This window comes from Micropterus salmoides, unplaced genomic scaffold (assembly GCF_014851395.1).
Source record: "Micropterus salmoides isolate LMB-PRFRI ecotype aquatic unplaced genomic scaffold, ASM1485139v1 Ms_hic_scaffold_21, whole genome shotgun sequence".
NCBI classification, from domain to species: domain Eukaryota; kingdom Metazoa; phylum Chordata; class Actinopteri; order Centrarchiformes; family Centrarchidae; genus Micropterus; species Micropterus salmoides.
In genome coordinates, this window is record NW_024041262.1 from 25,309,024 (window position 1) to 25,327,023 (window position 18,000).

Here is an 18,000-nt window from a genome sequence, read left to right on the forward strand (position 1 = left end):
ATCAAGAACTCAATAGGGCTGTGGAAGAGAAGTCTGGAAGCCAACTCAAAGCCACTTGCACAAGTCACCATCAAGTGCGGCATATACCAAGGCAATGCACTTTCCCCGCTGCTGTTCTGCATAGGCCTGAACACCCTCAGCCAGATCATCACAAACACTGACTTTGGATACCGTGTCCAAAGTGAAACAACCATCGGTCACCTCCTCTACATGGATGACATCAAGCTGTATGCCAGAAATGAGCGAGACACTACCAGGATCTACAGCAATGACATCGGAATGTTGTTCGGACTGGACAAGTGTGGCCGCAAGGTATCAAAAAGAGGGAAAATGATCAGAACCGAGGGGTTGAACTACCAGAAGGCCACATTGCAGATGTTCAGGACAAATACCTTGGGGTGTCGCAGGCTAACAGAAACCATGAAGAGGCAGCAAGGAAGTCCGCTACAGCCAAATACCTACAGAGAGTGAGGCAGGTCCTGAAAAGTCAGCTGAATGGGAAGAACAAGATCTAAGCCATCAACACATACGCCCTGCCAGTCATCAGATACCACTCAGAACAAGATCAATAGAGGCTGGGGTCTACCACCACCAGGCATGACCCCAGGTGCAGACGCTCATGAGACAGTACAGCACGTAACAGCAGGTTGTAAGATGCAGGCAGGAAGTGCATACACGGAACGCCATAACCAGGTAGCATAGTGTACAGGAACATCTGCCATGAGTATGGGCTGGAAGTCCCAATGTCAAAATGGAAGGTAGTTGAGAATGACCGAGCTAAGATCCTGTGGGACTTCAAGATCCAGACTGACAAACTGGTGATGGCTAACCAACCAGACATCGTGTTGATCGACAAACGGTCAGAAGAAGGCTGCAGTGATAGATGTGGCGATCCCAAGCGACAGCAACAAGCTTGAGAAATACCAGGGGCTGAAAGAGTAGCTAGAAAAGATGTGGAAAGTAAGAACAACAGTGGTGCCAGTAGTTATCGGAGCACTGGGGGCCGTGAACCCCAAACTGGGAGAGTGGCTACAGCAGATTCCAGGTAAAACATCAGAGGTCTCTGTCCAGAAGAGTGCAGTCCTAGGAACAGCTAAGATACTGCGCAGAACCCTCAAACTCCCAGGCCTCTGGTAGAGGACCCGAGATAAGATAGATAATTTTGGCCTGTTATCAAGTTACTGAAAAGTAAAAAGTGAGAGTTATAAATCACGCTTACAAAGCTATAAGCAGATCCAATAAGAGGAAAAACAGCACAATACATTTACCTTAAAAAGCTATATACAGTGCAATGTCCTAAGTCAGTGGACATGCATACAGTATAATATTGGTGCGGAAAATAATAATGCAATTCCCCCATATTCCTGACTAAAGTGGGATAGTGATAGAACATAAATATAAATATTCAGTAATGTATAATGAGGGAAGAACACACCACTGAGTGTGCTGGAGATGCTGATGACTCAGCAGGTGTTAAAATAAAATGAACTAAATGTAACTTAAGTAAGATTCCGTACTGATATTTGCAAGTTCAAGTTATAATACGATGCTCTTTAAACTTAATGTAACCCATATCACTGTACAGACCAAGAATCTTGGTCTTTGTCTTTGTCATCAATCTTTTTCGACTGGACAAAGGTAGACATAACTGGATTCTCGGCCCACCAAGAAGCCTGGGTAAACAGGCTCAGTGAATCTGTGGTGAAAGGTGTGGAGGTGACTCAGTGAGTTAGACGAGACTCTGTAGTAGGACAGAGTGCCAGCAGGCCAATCCAGAAACACCCCAACTCTTTTGCAGCCAAAAGGAAAAGGACGTTCTGAAACCTTACCAATATGCCATGGCTCAAGTGTGTGCTTTAGAAGTGAAGAATACTGGCCAAGACTCCAAGATATGTGATTACCTCCAAGACTGCTCTGTGAACTGCTTTCTTTTCTTTCAATCCCTTGTATGCAACACATATGTGAACAAATTCATTGTAACAATTACTCCATTCTACCTCCCAGTAATGGCGCCCTTTAACCTCTCTCGCACATCACCTGTGGCTGTGGATCAAACCTCTCTGGGTGCTCAGGATATCTCTGCCACGCCCCATTGTTGCTTTTTTGTTTCCCTCAGACAGAGTGAGTTTGTTGCTCACTGTTTCTGGGTCCAGGTTGAGATCACAGGCATCTGATGCAGAGAGCAAAACAAAATGTGCTGATGTTAAAAAGGGCTTCTAGAGGAGAGGAATGTTTACACTATATTTTGATTTAAAAGCAGTGAAAAAGTACCTACACCAGATCAGATCTCTTTGTCTGTGATTTTCTCCACAGGAGGAGGTCAGGCTTTGAGAACTCCTCAGAGACCAGAATGCCCTCCTTGTAATGGTAGATGGTTGCTCCTGCGTATTTCTTATTTGCTATGGCTGCTATGAGGAAACGGAATCGGCTGTTGCTCTTCAGTGCTTTGGCAAGATCATGGAAAGCTTGGGCTTTTTTTCTCATTTTAGTTAAAACTTCATCAGAGTAGTACCACGGGTCTTCATGGGTACTTCCTAATTTATGTGAGTCCAAGTATGTGGTCATCACATCAAGGCAGGGGTCAGCACTCTCCAGGGAGGTGAAAACAAAGCACAGAGCATCCTCTACATCTGCAGCAAGAACCTCTCTGTCCAGCTCTGACTGATTGTGGACAATCTGTGTTCCCTCCATCTTTTCTACACAGGACCTGATGATGTGATTTCTCTCTTTGGTCTTCCATCCACTTGCTTAGTTTCTCATGGCTGAATGGTGACTTGTCTCTGTCTTCAAAGAGTTGTTTTGTGGAGCTCTCATCTTCTTTACCATCACAGATGAGGGGAAATTTCTTCTCCATGGTCTGCTGGAGTTTAGCTGCATAATATTGACACACATTCTGGAATCTGCTTAACTTTTCTTCAATCTGTGGAAAATGCTTAACCACTCTGTCGTCCAGAGAATCGTTGCATCTCATTCCTATTTGACTTAAATCTTCTAGAGCATGCTGCGCCTTCCCCAGTTGATCACTGATCTCTCTCACCAGCACAGCTGCTTTGGGATCCAATTTCTTCAGTGGCATCAGCCAGACCTTCAGTGGAACACTGTTCTCTCCCTTTTCTCCCAGCAGCTTTGGAAGTTGTATGTAGGTCTTCACTGCGTCTACAAATTTTGTAGGGTTTCTTTCAAGAATGAAGTCTCCGTAGAATTTGCAGGAGAATTTGTCAGTCATAGATTTTTCTTTTTCATTCAGCTTGACTTTAACTTTCCCCTCAATATTAAACGAGGGGATCTTCTTTATCACAGCTTCCATTTTGCCCTGGATATTTTTAACGTTGCTGTCGTCTAACTTCTCACTGTCAAACACAAAGAAAGCGTTTGCCCCATAAAGGATGCCTGTGACTACATGAGTTGCAGAGGTCTTCTGAATAACATCTATCTGTTGGGAACTCATGGTTAAATGGTCAATCGACAACTGTTTTATGTTGGAGGTAGCTTTGTACTGACACGTCACTCTGCTCTGATTCTTGAATTTCTTCTTATCATTCAGATACTTGGCAGATCCTCCAACTTCAATCAGTCCACCCATGAAACTGGCCTTCAGAGACGCATCAACATCCAGCAGAGAGGACTTGGATTCAATGGAGTCAGATGCAGAAATTTCAAATGCACTGCTGTGCTGAGAGTTTTCAACTGTGATCTTTTGAAGAGTTTCATTGTTCCACAAAGTCAAACCTACAGAAATTGGAAAACAGTCATCTGATGAAGCAACAAAATCATTTTGTTGAGTCACAAGACACTCAATAGCAATAATTTTGATTTCTACAGTTGTTGATTCTTTTGTAGCATGTAGCAATGTTAAATAGATGAAGTTAAAATAGTATTACTGCTTTATAAAATGATTTCAAGGTTTCTGTAAGCAAAGCTGTGACAGGCAGATTGTTTTCTAAATAGTCTCAGTCAAGTCTTACCTGGAATCAGTTGATGTTTGCGAGCATCATAGAGCATTCCTAGGGTGAAAGGTCGACCCAGGGCAGCGACGTCATGGTATCTGAGGCCATTTCTCCAACCTGTTGAGAAATGTCTTGTAAGTGACCAAACGGCCTTCAAATATATTTTGATTACATTCACACTGCCTTAATGCTAAATCCCAAAATTTAACCCAGACCCGATGCAGTAATCAGTAGCTTTTTAATTACTTTTTTTGGACAATGCACATTTGTTTCTTCTGTATTTACATTATTGCCATATAAACATTTCTTAAAGCATTTTTATTCGTTAGTTAACATTTCTTGGTAAAAGCTATTTTTCAGAATGTTTTTAACAAATGCTTTCAAAAAGTGACAGGGACAAAATCAGCCATTTCAAAATATGGTGGGGACATGTTTATTGTGCTCTCACGGAGCTTTATTGGCATGAATGTAAAACAACAATATTGCTAAAGCTACAAAAAAATTTACAGATATACTCTGTCCGTACATAACTCAGAAGAGAGCTTGCGATCCGATGGATTTCAGGTGGTTTCTTTATGCAAAGTTAAACCCTCAGCAGTGCATTTGGTGTTAATTAAAAGATGGCCATTTTATTAAAAACAAGTGACAAATATAAAGTATGTTACTTGTTAACTGTGTATCCTTCTAGCTACATCAGTTGGTAATCCTCTGGTGGGCTATATTTCCAAATGGTTTCACATTCATGGGCATTTTTAACATTTTCCTGAATAACTTTTGGACAGAGAAGATGACTTTCAGAGATTGTTTACTGTAACCAGCTACCTAATAACATTGACAAAAAACTCAAAAAGTTTTACTAATTGATACTAGTATGTATTCTTTTAATTGAATACTTTACTTTGCCTTTTAGTTTATGCTTTACAATTTATAGTGTGTGCTTCCATGGTAGCTGCCATTGTTGTGTGACATCATTCGGCTGCTACTCGTGAAGTCGGGGTACATATTTTTTCTCAGAGTTTGCAAGACTCGATCTAACACGGGTTCTCAGCCCTCCGATACACAAAGCTGGACAGGCGCTTGACCTCGTTCCTGTCCGAAACTGTGCCACTGAGTTCCTAACAGTCACACCTCTACACATGTCAGACCACTATTTCATTCAGTTCACGGCATGCCTACAGGAACAGACCATTGTTCCAACGTCGTTGTCTCACACCGCCGCAACCTGGAACCTTCCCGACAACTTTCAAAAGGGGTCGGGTAAACCCTTGCTCAAAAAGTCCTCACTCGACCCAACTCAAGTTGAGAACTATTGGTCAGTTTCTCTTCTACCATTTTTATCCAAAACTATCGAACGGGCAGTCTTGAAACAGGTCTCAGAATTCCTCTAAAGGAATGACCTCCTAGATCCATATCAGTCTGGTTTTAAGAGGGGCCACTCTTCTGAAACGGCTCTTTTGTCTGTAACAGAAGCCCTAAGGTCAGCTAAAGCTGCAGCCCAATTCTCGGTTCTTATCCTGCTTGACCTATCAGCTGCCTTTGAAACAGTCAACCACAGGATCCTGCTATAGAGGTGCTGAGCGTTTTTCCCGCGCTGGGCACTGTACGCTGTACGCTGTACGCTGGGCACTGTACGCTGTACGCTGGGCACTGTACGCTGTACGCTGTACGCTGGACACTGTACGCTGTACGCTGGGCACTGTACGCTGTACGCTGTACGCTGGACACTGTACGCTGTACGCTGGACACTGTACGCTGGACACTGGACACTGTACGCTGTACGCTGGACACTGGGCACTGTACGCTGTACGCTGGGCACTGTACGCTGGGCACTGTACGCTGTACGCTGTACGCTGGGCACTGTACGCTGGGCACTGTACGCTGGGCACTGTACGCTGTACGCTGTACGCTGGGCACTGTACGCTGTACGCTGGACACTGGACACTGTACACTGGGCACTGTACGCTGTACGCTGGACACTGGACACTGTACGCTGTACGCTGTACGCTGTACGCTGGACGCTGTACGCTGGGCACTGTACGCTGTACGCTGGACACTGGACACTGTACGCTGTACGCTGGACGCTGTACGCTGGACACTGTACGCTGTACGCTGGACACTGTACGCTGTACGCTGTACGCTGGACACTGTACGCTGTACGCTGGACACTGTACGCTGGACACTGTACGCTGTACGCTGTACGCTGGACACTGTACGCTGTACGCTGGACACTGTACGCTGGACACTGGACACTGTACGCTGTACGCTGGACACTGTACGCTGGGCACTGTACGCTGTACGCTGTACGCTGGACACTGTACGCTGTACGCTGGACACTGTACGCTGGACACTGGACACTGTACACTGTACGCTGGACGCTGTACGCTGGGCACTGTACGCTGTACGCTGTACGCTGGACACTGTACGCTGGACACTGGACACTGTACGCTGTACGCTGGACACTGTACGCTGGACACTGGACACTGTACGCTGTACGCTGTACGCTGTACGCTGTACGCTGGACACTGTACGCTGGACACTGTACGCTGTACGCTGTACGCTGTACGCTGGGCACTGTACGCTGTACGCTGTACGCTGGACACTGGACACTGTACGCTGTACGCTGGACACTGTACACTGTACGCTGTACGCTGGGCACTGTACGCTGGGCACTGTACGCTGGGCACTGTACGCTGGACGCTGGGCACTGTACGCTGTACGCTGTACGCTGGGCACTGTACGCTGGACGCTGTAAGCTGGACGCTGGACGCTGTACGCTGTACGCTGGACACTGTACGCTGGACGCTGGACACTGTACGCTGGACACTGTACGCTGGACGCTGGACGCTGTACGCTGTACGCTGTACGCTGGACACTGTACGCTGGACGCTGGACGCTGTACGCTGGACACTGTACGCTGGGCGCTGTGCGCTGTACGCTGGACGCTGTACGCTGGGCGCTGTACGCTGGACACTGGACACTGGACACTGGACACTGGACACTTTACGCTGGACACTGGACACTGGACACTGGACACTGGACACTGGACACTGGACGCTGGACGCTGGACGCTGGACACTGTACGCTGGACGCTGGGCGCTGTACGCTGGACGCTGTACGCTGTACGCTGGACGCTGTACGCTGTACACTGGACACTGGACGCTGGACGCTGGACGCTGTACGCTGGACACTGTACGCTGGGCGCTGTACGCTGGACACTGTACGCTGGACACTGGACACTGGACACTGTACGCTGTACGCTGGACACTGTACGCTGGACACTGTACGCTGGACACTGTACGCTGGACACTGTACACTGGACACTGTACACTGGACACTGTACGCTGTACACTGTACGCTGTACACTGTACACTGGACGCTGGACGCTGGACGCTGGACACTGTACAGCTGGACACTGTACGCTGGACACTGTACGCTGTACGCTGTACACTGGACACTGTACACTGTACGCTGGACACTGTACGCTGGACACTGTACGCTGGACACTGTACGCTGTACGCTGGACACTGTACGCTGGACACTGTACGCTGGACACTGTACGCTGGACGCTGTACGCTGGACACTGTACGCTGGACACTGTACGCTGGACACTGTACAGCTGGACACTGTACAGCTGGACACTGTACAGCTGGACACTGGACACTGTACGCTGGACACTGTACGCTGGACACTGTACAGCTGGACACTGTACGCTGGACACTGTACGCTGGACACTGTACAGCTGGACACTGTACAGCTGGACACTGGACACTGTACGCTGGACACTGTACGCTGGACACTGTACGCTGGACACTGTACGCTGGACACTGTACAGCTGGACACTGGACACTGTACGCTGGACACTGTACGCTGGACACTGTACAGCTGGACGCTGGACGCTGTACGCTGGACGCTGGACGCTGGACGCTGGACGCTGGACACTGGACACTGTACGCTGTACGCTGTACGCTGGACACTGGACACTGTACAGCTGGACACTGTACGCTGGACGCTGTACGCTGGACACTGTACGCTGGACGCTGTACGCTGTACGCTGGACGCTGGACGCTGGACGCTGTACGCTGGACGCTGGACGCTGGGCGCTGGACGCTGTACGCTGTACGCTGGACGCTGTACGCTGTACGCTGGACGCTGTACGCTGGACGCTGTACGCTGGACACTGGATGCTGTGCATTTTATTTCCGGTCGCTGGGAGTTGAAAAATATTCAACTTTAGGAAAAACACTGTGCTCGTCACGGTCACATTTTACTCAGCTGTCCAATCACAGTAGAGGAGGGGCGGTACCAATACCACACCGTATCAACGGTTACTATCCTGGAACTGGGCTTCGTCCTCTCGGACCAAACGATGGTACTCACTGAGATTTCCTCACCCACAAAATCTCATGAACCCACACAGAGACTCCGTCCTCTCTTTACCTGCCTCAGCCTTCTCTTCATACAGAGCAAGTGCCAGAGCAAGTACTCTACTCTGTGTTGACATTTTTACATCCAGTAAAGTTAGATAGAACTATTTGCAACAAATGTATCATAGCAACCAAAGCAGGCGGAAAAAAACGCTGCGCCTCAAAAACGCCTGCTAGCGCTCCCTGCTGGGCATTTTCAGAAGAGCAGCTGGCGTTTTCAGCTTTGGTGGACACGGGCCCTAAGACTGAACTCTTGGTCAGTGGTATTCACCCCATTGATGTGATATTTGCTATTAGCTCTTACTAGTATTTATTACTGCTCTTACTAGTATGTATTGTCAGTTGTAGATCCGTTCTAGAGTGACGTCAAAGTCACATCAGTTCCGACTGTCCAGACTCAAGGCACAAGGTTGTTTATTAGTCATTATATAGCACAAGGCTGCATAACGAAACAAATTTTGTAGCTCCTTCATGCTACACACAGCATATAATTAAGTGTAGGCCTATATTAAGGTCGCATTTCAAAAGATCAGATCTGTTTCGGTTGTGGACCTGCAAGTCTGATGATCTGTGATCAGATCCTCCCTTGCACCGACTCTTCCCATGAAACGCCTCAGGACAAAAAATATTTACTAAATCAACAGATCACAACTTGGATCTGTAAAGAACAGGAGAATAAATACAGGCAACAGGTGGTTCTTTAACAGGTTTGAATTCACAAACACTATGGATGAACTCCAAAATGTGTCCAGATCAATCTTTAAATATTTCAGTTCAGTAGCAATTTACATTAAAGCATTGTAATAATATGGTAATAGTGGGGTAATAGTTTAATAATAAAGAGGTAAGAATAAAAAATAAAACATGTAATCACCAAAGTAATATCCAGGTAGTAGCTTGGAAATGGGTTTGTCTGGGTAATATTATACTGAAAATGGCTGTAAAAGGGTAACAAGGGGCCAAAAACTAAAGCTAATTATGTGGAAACACATTTAAAGTTTTATATATTATATATGGTAACCTTCTAACATAAATAGTTAAACCAGTGCATTGGTCAGTCCATTTCATTCCCCTTGCTGACCCTTCTCTCCTTGTGACTCATAGTGGATAGTGTGGGAATTAAGCCAGCTCAACATCATTAAACTATACATGTAGTTACAAAGGTTTACTTATACTGTAGTTTAAATCAGTTCTAACTTTATGTGCAATCCCTGTGCAAGCATTTCATTCAAGGACAACAGGCTGACCTGTGCAGTTAAGAGGAAACAACTGTTCTTTCAGAAATGTCACAGTTTGAAAAACATATGAGATAACGCAGAGAGAGAGTAGGGTAGGGGGAAAGGCTAAGATTTCAGATGAATTATGCCTGTAGGCTATAAGGGAAATTAGGAAATAGCATGTTACTGGCCAAACTGTGGCACAGTTATCTGCAGGCCATGTTGTCAACATGGCACTTTCGAGGTGTGGTAGCGCTATATTAGTGAATGTGGACAGACTAACATAAGGAGAATAGGAGAGGAAAGGTTAAGGATAAAAAACACAATACATATATATCTACAAGACATAAAAAAATTTGTAATAATAATAATAATAAAAGAACATGCATAAAAGATTAAATTTAAGAGGACACAATTTTCTGCCATAACATGGCACATAAATGATTTTGCAACATTATGATATCCAAAACCTAGTTTGATCTAATTTTCTGTCATGCAATACATGAATATAATTACCTTTGACAATCTGATGACTCAGAGATATTCAACTAAATATCACTTCTGGGTTTGGAGATCTCCTCTCAACCACTGAGTTTATCCAATATCCATGTTTCTGAATAATTCTATTATTATGATTGTAACATTTGATGCATATAGCATATTAATTTTTATCCCTCTGTAAATAAATGATTGTATTTAACTTTTAATCAGCCTAACTCACCTTTGAAGCCCATATCAAAAACCTCAAGATTTATTTCTATCATCTAAGAAATATTGCAAAACTTCGTTCCACACTCACCTTAGCTGATGCTGAAAACCTGGTCCACGCCTCTGTCTCCTTCAGACTGGATTACTGTAACGCACTTCTCATTGGAATCCCCAACAAGAGTCTGCAGAAACTGCAGGGTGCAACTGCAGACCTCCACTGTCAGGCCACTTCCGCTGCAGACCTTTTCTGTCAGGCCACTTCCGCTGCAGACCTTTTCTGTCAGGCCATTTCCGCTGCAGACCTTTTCTGTCAGGCCATTTCCGCTGCAGACCTTTTCTGTCAGGCCATTTCCGCTGCAGACCTTTTCTGTCAGGCCACTTCCGCTGCAGACCTTTTCTGTCAGGCCACTTCTGCTGCAGACCTTCTCTGTCAGGCCACTTCCGCTGCAGACCTTTTCTGTCAGGCCACTTCCGCTGCAGACCTTCTCTGTCAGGCCATCAGGACTGGAAGATAAAAGCTTGCGATTTGACAGGAAACGCATTCAAAAATGAAATAGTTTAATCACGGAGACATAGGGGGAGGGATTTTGTCGTTGATATTTAATTATTTAGTCAACATTGTAACGGAAAACTAGCAGGCTGATTCCTTAAATAGCCTATTGATTTGAGCCTATTTTACTCAGCACTTAAAGTGCCAGTGTAGCAACAAAGCCCACTGAATATCGCTTCAATCATTCAACAAGTAACAGTATCTTTTTATTCGGTCAAAATAGAACGTTAACTCCATCCATACAGCCACATCCATTCACAGAAAAACATATTGTCGTTGATTAAGAGTGTAATTAGCCTCTCTTCCAGTCTTCTTGAAAAAAAACACACACTTCTCATTCACAGTTTCCCTTTGAAGAGTAACCTACTATGGCATTTTACTGCTATCAGCTGAATTTAATGGAAAAAACTGACAACTGTCATGAGCTTCGTGGAGGTCTGTAGTATAACAGACGTTACCGGCGGGGGTTAATCAGTAAATAAATAATAGAAGCCTGGACAGACAAAGAGACAGAGACTTCAGTGCTCATTACGTTCATTTATTTAACAAAAGAGAATAAACAGAGAAGTACACAAACACAAATCAGCTGGACCAGAGGTTCTGTCTCCTAAGACAGTCACTAACGTCTGGCCCCGAGCAAAGGGATGCATCATCATTTACACAGTCTAAGTCTCTCAGCTCTGACCTAAACCCTAGTGAATGTGGACTGACTAACATAAGGAGTATAGGAGAGGAAAGGTTAAGGATAAAACACAATACATAATAATAATAATAATAGTAAAAGAACATACATAAAAGATTAAATGTAAGGACACAATTTTCTGCCATATAACAGACCGTAACTAGAACCCTGCTGGACTATCAAACTGTAAAAATGAACACATATGCAATACAAAATGTACCTGTATCGATCATATTGTAAATATCCACTTTTTAAAAATGAATGGAGACACAATAGCGTACTGTAATAATACTTTTACTTTATTCACTGTACACACACAGATTACACATTTAGAAGAGGAGTTGGCGACAGCGACTGATCTGCATTATGCAAAACATCTTTTTAAAAAAAGTCTGAATGCATGTTCCATCAAAATATCTACCGCTATCAATTTTTTGTACATCTAAATCACGCAAATTAGGATATGCCAACAGTGGCTGTGGTGAGGAGTCTTTTCTTTCTGTGGATAACTGTTTAGATAACTGTGTGTGTTAAATCTTTCCCTGCTCCAAAACAGCTGATTCAAACTATCAACTCATTATGAATCCTGAAGCTGCTTCAATCAGCTGTGTTGAAGCAGGGACAGATTAAATCATGCAGGACAGGGGAAACTCTCTCCAGGAGAGGGTTGGGAAACATTCAACTGAGATGAATTCATTCAGCCAGCAAAGTGTTTGCACGCTGTTTAAGTGTGAAAAAGCTACACCGAACGGCCTAAACGTCTTTTTTTTAACTTCTTTTGGACAAATAACTACTGCGGCCCAGAAGCGGCAGGTAGCAGGTCTATTTTTGCAACTTCCCATTTGGGTCACAGAATCTGATAGGTCACACATTTTGGTGTCACCCCGAGCTGTGGAGGCAGTTGTAACGTTAACGTGCCGTAGCCGGTGTTCTGTCGATTTATGCTACCTATCGAGATGTGCTACTTAGCGGTTCTGCGCATGCGTATGACCCACAAGCGTGGTTTGTTTCCCAGCCCATATATCTGTGCAACCTTGCTGTTGGCATGACATGATGTTATAATATAATCAAAAAACAGAATATGTCATAATACTGTGAGAGTTATAACTTTATGGGATTAGAAACGGGAACACATGAGGTAGCATTTTTCAATAGGGCAGCATAGATCGTCAGAACACCGGAGCCAGGTCTCCCACACTCCCGACTCGTTTTTATATACAGTCTGTGCTCGTCACATGTTGACGCTTGGTCAAGGCCCTTTGCGCCAATTGTTGACTTAGCTACAATAACTATGCAACATCCGGTTTCACTTTCAAAATAAAACGGTAGCGTTTCGAAATTAAAGTGGTGAAATGTTGCAGTGTGGTTAGGTGTACAAAGTACTTGGTTGGGTTTAAGCAACAAAACTACTTGGTTAAGGTTAGGAAAAGATCATGGTTTGGGTTAAAATAACTACGCAGGTCAGTTAAGATGTAAGTTAACTAACATCAATTTACGTAACTTGCCTAAATAAAAATATTAATGTTGAGTTTTTGTTTCACTCGGGACACGGGACAGGAACCCCGGCCTCCTGGTTCAAAGTCCGGGTTCTGCATGGCCCTCCATCCACCCCCTTACTCAGTCTTTTCTGGAAAATATCATGGACCAGCCTTTATCCCAGTGGATCCCCAGTGCGTCACAAACTGACGACTATGGCTCTTGACCATGCGTCCATATCATAGGTCCATATGTGTCGACTTGGGAGTGAGAACAGGTTGGGTCTTCCTTCTCACCCACCAGTGCAGTTTGGGAAATGCATAAGTGCTTTTCCAGACTTGGGCATAAATAAGTTTTCTAGGTTAGTCTGGTGCCACTGATCACTGAATAAAATCTTTTTCCCCCCAAAGTTATTCTCATATTCTTCTTCTTCCAGAGTTTGGAATTCAGCTTAGAGTTATTTTTTCTTGGCTCTTTTGTTGTAACAGCTATAAAGTGAAATCAACCAGTCAAATTATATGTTACCAATATTTATATATGTACATTTTGAGTGTGTTAGAAATGCTTCCCACTTCTTGTCTGGGACTCTGAGTTTGTAAATATTTCCAGGTTTACAGAGCAGTTTTATAGTTTCTCTCAAATGAGTGGCCACAAAATGCCAGACATTCCCCCAGGGGGAAAACACTGCAGTGAATTTATTGCAGCAAGCCTCAGAAATACAGCTGTGCTGCAAAGAACAAAATTCTCCATGAGGGATCCATAAAGGTTCATCTACCACCTCCTTTGTTGCTCTGTAACAAAAGGCTGAACCAGTCGGTGGGAAGAAGAAAGCAGCACGCGGTGTTCAACTCAGGTCTCCAATTGATTGATTTTTTTTACTCAATGAGAGAACAAACATATTTAACAGGTGTTACAGTAGATGCTGAAACAGACTTAGACAGCGCCATTTCTATGTTAACATACTGACAAAAGAAATCTGACACTGATGTTAACACATCTTCCAACCAGGTGGGTTTCAGATTTATAAACACCAGCTTTACCCCGCAACATCCAACAAAATACTCTCAACAGTGACTCTTCAGAACATCTAGGGGACCATGGGTAATGACTTAAGTGGACGTGACTGGAACATGATGCTTATTTAAGAAGAAAAGACAAAGGGCCTTTCTCAGTCTGTGTTCTTGTCTGTACTTGTGTTCTTGTGTTCTTGTGAAACGTCATCATTTGTGGCCCAACACACAAATTTGCATTTTGGCAAGAACGGTTAAAAATCCCGGAAGTGTTCTTGACACACCCATTTTACAGAGGACGCATCGGTTGGTAACTTGAGTGAACTTGACGTCATTCAAGCGAGGGGCTGAAAGAAGCTGAGAGAGAGGCTGACAACAGAACGTTTTTTACTATTTTCGTACGTTATTTCATCACTAAATCCACTTCTGAGAAGGTTTGAGGTAAGAAATCAACTGTGTAGATGTCGAATACTGGTAGTTTTACTAAAAATGATGGCGAATCGAAAATGTGCTCAATCGTTTTCGGAGTTGTGACGCTCCGCAACAGTCAGCGGGGGAGGGGGGCAGACACTTATTGTTATTATTAATATTATATTAGACATTACATTACTACAGTAGAGTTGTGGTCAGTATTTGCTTTTTATTTGCTTTTATTTTATAATTTTTTTTTATGTACAAATATCTTGGTAAGTTAAAACCTACAATAAACCCGATTCTGAGCTTTTAGTTCTGGGGATGAAGCCTGGCTAATCAGAGCAATGCAGGCGGCCTCTGTGCTGGGGGTATTGCGCAATGCCAGCAAGAACCATCGTCTCAAACCGTCAGCAGCGTTTTATGTGCTCGTGACATTGCAAGTTCATTCTTCCAAGAACGACTATCAAGAACGTTCTCCCCAAGAACACAAGTCCATTCTTTGCATTCTTGGTTTTGAGAAACACCCAAAAGCTCATCTCCTTCGAAAAGTAGAACTATTTTCCAGCTTCCCAAAATAAATAGAACCCCGCACGCCAAATGGAGTTATAAGTAAATGTGCATGAACAGGACCACGCCTCTCTCACTAATTTGACCACCTGCGCCTCATTCAATTCCTCCAATCAACCACCCGTGCTTCACTCATTTCATCCACCTGTGCCTCGCTAATCCAATCACATGCACTCACATCTATAAGCCTGTCTAACCCCTTTCTCTCCTGTTTTTCAGTTCTCAGACCCCTCTCACCCAAAACTACCTTTTTATACCTCACATTGGCGTGGACCTTGTTAGTGAAACACCTCTACAACTACAAAATAATAAGAACAATTCCTACATAAACAAGAAACACTTGGGTGATGGACAGTGCTGCTAATCACTATGTATGCAGTACAGGTCTCAAAAGCTTGTCAATCACAAGTAGATATGCTAATAAAAGTTAATTATTTCTAATAATTCCATTTAAAAGCAAATATGTTTGTCACATCCTTGACTTAATAATACCGTATAAGGAAACTTGAAAGCACCATGGGAAAAAGGTCTATTTTACCTTATTAATATGCAAATAAAGACAGACAGCACAACCAGAGCAAATATTAATATGTATTTATATATTTTTTCCCCCTCACTGTAGGCATTTCAAGAATAATTCCTGTTTATTACAATTTTGCTCTTTTTTTGTTCAGGTCCTGAACAAGATTAATATCGTACTTGAACACATGTCAGAACTTGCAGATCATTTTAAGATGATCTAAACCACTTTTTGGGTGGTAGGTTAGCACAGCTGAAATGTCGAAAGGCAGTTATTAACTGACTTTCTTTTTCTACTGCCATGTGAAGAACCGTCAAATGATTAGTCCTGCCACTATCATGCAAAGCTTTCAAGCTATTCATCATTTGTACTAGAATCTGTACCACCTCATTCATGGTGAGAATAAATTCATAAATGTCAGTGAAAGTCTTGTACACACTGCGTGATAAAGTACTGTGTATAATTACATTAATAATTCTTTTAATCTAACTCTCAGCAAGAAAGCAAATACAAGCATTTCCCCAAATGTTGATGAACTATTTAACATGCTTAATTTAATTCTGTTATTTAAAACTTCCAGCAGGTCGTACAGTCGTCTAAAGCCAGGAGAGGACACATTGGAAATGTGACATTACATGAAATCTTTGATGTCTTGATTTTCTGTTTTCACACAATGAACAATTTTAGGCCTCAATGTCTTTCCTGGCTTTCAAGATGATTATGTACTCACATGCCATGCAATAAAGCAACAAAATGCAATGTTAGATGTAAAAGTTAGATGAAACTGTACATTTGGGCCGCAAACTAAGTGTCAAAAATGTTCTACAGCTCCTTTAAAACACAGAATCTGTATCTGACTGCGCCCACTGAGCCCCTCTTTGCACAACACCTGCCGAAACATGTCGGACCTCTCTGGCAGACAAGAATACGACTGTGTTTTTCCAGCCTCGGCACTTTTGTTGTCCTCAGACAGAATGTGCAGTGTCTGGGTCCAGGGTGAGCTCAGTGTAATCTGATGGAGAGACCAAGGCATAATCTGTTAGCAGTCATCCTCATCACCATCCATACTGCAAGAAACAAAAGAATGTCCTGAAGGAAGAGTTATAAGATTCATTCTGGATCCAGTCCCCCATTAGTAAATACTGAAATATACTACATCACTTTTTTCCTGTCACATTTATAATATATAGTTTTAACATAGTGCTTATGGTTTGTTAATATACAGTACTGCGGCTCTGCTTATTAAAAAACCTCATGGGAACATGACCTTTTGATAGATAACAGCAGCTGTTCTCAAACTTTTTCACACCGAGGATGACTGACATAAAAATAAGATATTGTCCCAGGAACGCCCATCTGGTAGGATTTTTGCTTTTAGATGTTTTGGTTACAGAAAGGGTCTTAAACCCATGACCAAAGTAGTGATGCATTCTGTCATTGTGTGACTTATAGATAGAATTATAACGTAAATAAAGTGTTAATTCTGTTTTTATAGTAACATTGCACTCACCAACAGCTGAGATATGGTAACACACACATTACTAAACAAAATCTGATGCAACAATAAACACAATCAAGTTAGATTATCTAAGCCACTTTACTTGGAATTAACTAAAAAGTTTGATTTCACAGGAAAACTTGGTAGGTCAAGTTAAAACACGAGGTTGGTTAGTAAACTGTGAGTTTAAATTAGTTTGACAAACCGGTGTTTCCACAGGACCTATTTTTAGCTAATGGTTGTATAGTTATAAATGTATACTTTACAAGTGATCATATGTAGCTAATCAGCTGCTAACTAAGTTTAGCTGGGATCACGTTATCCTGCCGAGCGTCATAGAGCGCCCCCTAAGGTGAAAGGTCTACCCAGGGCAGGTACCACCAAGATCTCTAAAGACATGGCTCCAAACTGTTGGGAAAGTCAACAACATGGGTCAGAGAGAAGGTAAACTTTTCTGGTCAAAAAACCACTTTTGCATAAACAAAGGTTCAGTAAAAGTCTCTCTCCACCTGGTTTGTTCTCACCTGATGAAGTTGATGAAGTCTGCAGCTTCCAGTCTGATGGTCTGTGAGTTTGAGTGATTACTTATGTACTATCAAGATAACCTAGTGACCCCTCCTATCACCGGACGGGCTGGTCTGAGTATTTCAGAAACTGCTGATCTACTGGGATTTTCACGCTCAACCATCTCTAGGGTTTACAGAGAAGTGTCCAAAAAAGAGAAAATATCCACTCAAATAAGCACTCGTTACAACCGAGGTATGCAGAATACCATCTCTGAACGCACAACACCTTGAACCTTGAAGCAGATAGGCTGCAGCAGCAGAAGACCACACCGGTGCCGCTCCTGTCAACTAAGAACAGGAAACTTAGGCTACAAATCACACAGGCTCACCAAAATTGGACAATAGAAGATTGGAAAAACGTTGCCTGCTCTGATGAGTCTCGATTTCAGCTACAACATTCAGATGGTAGGGTCAGAATTTG

At 43.4% G+C, this 18,000-nt stretch overlaps 1 pseudogene; it reads right to left on the reverse strand.

Annotated features, from left to right (window-relative positions):
- Nucleotides 1–1,614: 1,614 nt before the first annotated feature.
- LOC119916546 lies at nt 1,615–10,322 on the reverse strand (annotated as a pseudogene).
- Between the last annotated feature and the right edge of the window lie 7,678 nt (nt 10,323–18,000).